Here is a 1,930-nt window from a genome sequence, read left to right as displayed (position 1 = left end):
CCTCGCGTCATGACACGACGCTGGTCTTCTTTCGTGGTCTCCCATCCAAGTCCCAACCAGGCCTGACCCTGCTTAGCTTCCAAGCTCTGATGAGACTGGACTCGCCTGGGTCTTCCAGAAGAGGAGGAGAAGACTGGATTTATACCTCACCCTTTACTACCCAAAGGAGTCTCAGAGTGGCTCACAATCTCCTTTCCCTTCCCCTCCCCACAACAGACACCCTGTGAGGTAGGCGGGGCTGAGAGAGCTCTCTCAAGGACTGCCCTTGAGAGAGCAGCTCTCAGAGAACTTGTGGCTGACCCAAAGTCACACCAGCAGCTGCATGTGGAGGAGTGGGGAATCAAACCCGGTTCTCCCAGATTAGAGTCCGCGCTCCTATGCACTACAACAAACTGGCTCTCATCCTGATTTGCTTTCTCCATTCCATTACTGATTTTTAAATACTTTCATCTTGGCTCCTTTTATTTGTCCCCATTCTGAGATAAACGGTGCGGTTCTTTAAAACAGTGATCCATTCAGATACACAAGTTCCCCCCCCTTTTATCCACCCCTAACTGCCAGCCTGAGATACATTAGCGCTCTCTAATTAGTGCTTTGTTATTCAGAGAGCGCCTTCATGTCATACCGATGCACTATTCTTTATTAATAGCTTTGGTATGAGAAGTTGCGGGGGGGGGGGCTTAGGACACAGATATGTTGAAAGCCTTAATCAGAAGGCCTTATTAAATCAGCATTACTTCCTTAGGGCTGTGGGGAAGATTGTTCGGTTGGATGGAAAAGAGCCAGTACGGTATGCTGGTTACAGCATCCATTTTCTCCAAGAGTAACTGATACTCACAACAGACATCCTGTGAAGTAGGTGGGGCTGAGAGAGCTCTGACAGAAACTGCTCTTTTTCAAGAACAGCTCTTATCAGAACTGTGGCTTGCCCAAGGTCATCCAGCAGGTGCAAGTGGATAAGTGGGAGCAGGGAGCGCTTGAGCTGAGGGCTGGAGAGTGCCCGTTGTTCCTGCAGAACGTTTGGAGGGGCTGAAGTTCACAGAACTTCACAGGAAGCTGCCTCAAACGGAATATGACCAGAAGAAGAAAAAGAAGAAGAGGAGGAGGAGGAAGAGGAGATTGGATTTATACCCCACCCTTCACTACCCAAAGGAGTCTCCGAGTGACTTACAATGTCCTTTCCCTTCCCCTCCCCACAAGAGACACCCTGTGAGGTCGGTGGGGCTGAGAGAGCTATTTTGAGGACTGCTCATAAGAGAACAGCTCTGAAAGAACTTATGACTGACCCAAGGTCACACCAACAGTTGCATGTGGAGGAGCAGGGAATCAAACCCGGTTCTCCCAGATTAGGGTCCATGCACTTAACCACTACACCAAATCTGTTGAATTTCTACACCGCCCTCCCAGCCATGGCCGGCCCAGGGCTGCTTACATCAAGTCAAGACATCATTTACAATAAAACACAAAATATGAATTGGATTAAAACAATTGTAAAACCATTTAGGCACACAATGCCACTGACGTCGCCAGGTCCGAATGCTGTGCCGGTGGGGGATGGGAGAGAACTTTCCGGGAGTGGGGCGGAGTTCCACAGCATGCTGACATCATGTGGGGAGACCTCGCATGGTAATGCTCTTGTGTTGGGGGCAAAACTCTAAGGTAAAATCAGCCTCAACTCGTAGAGTTTTGCCCCAAAACAAGACTGTCATTGTGCGGTGTCTCCGATGTACTGGAGTCACTTCCACGTGACGTCAGCGTGTCACGTTTATTTATGGTGATGGGGTGGGGTGAGCAGAACCCCCCCCCCCAAAAAAAAACCCAACCAGGGGATCCACCACTCCCAACTGGGGAAAGGCAACCCTAGGAACTGATCTCCATGGTCTTCAATCGAGCTGTAATTCCAGGGCATCCCCAGGTCCCACCTGGAGGC

The sequence above is a fragment of the Gekko japonicus genome, unplaced genomic scaffold (genome assembly GCF_001447785.1).
Source record: "Gekko japonicus isolate JY-2015 unplaced genomic scaffold, Gekko_japonicus_V1.1 scaffold3714, whole genome shotgun sequence".
In the NCBI taxonomy this organism is placed as follows: Eukaryota; Metazoa; Chordata; class Lepidosauria; order Squamata; family Gekkonidae; genus Gekko; species Gekko japonicus.
This window is presented reverse-complemented; position numbering follows the sequence as displayed.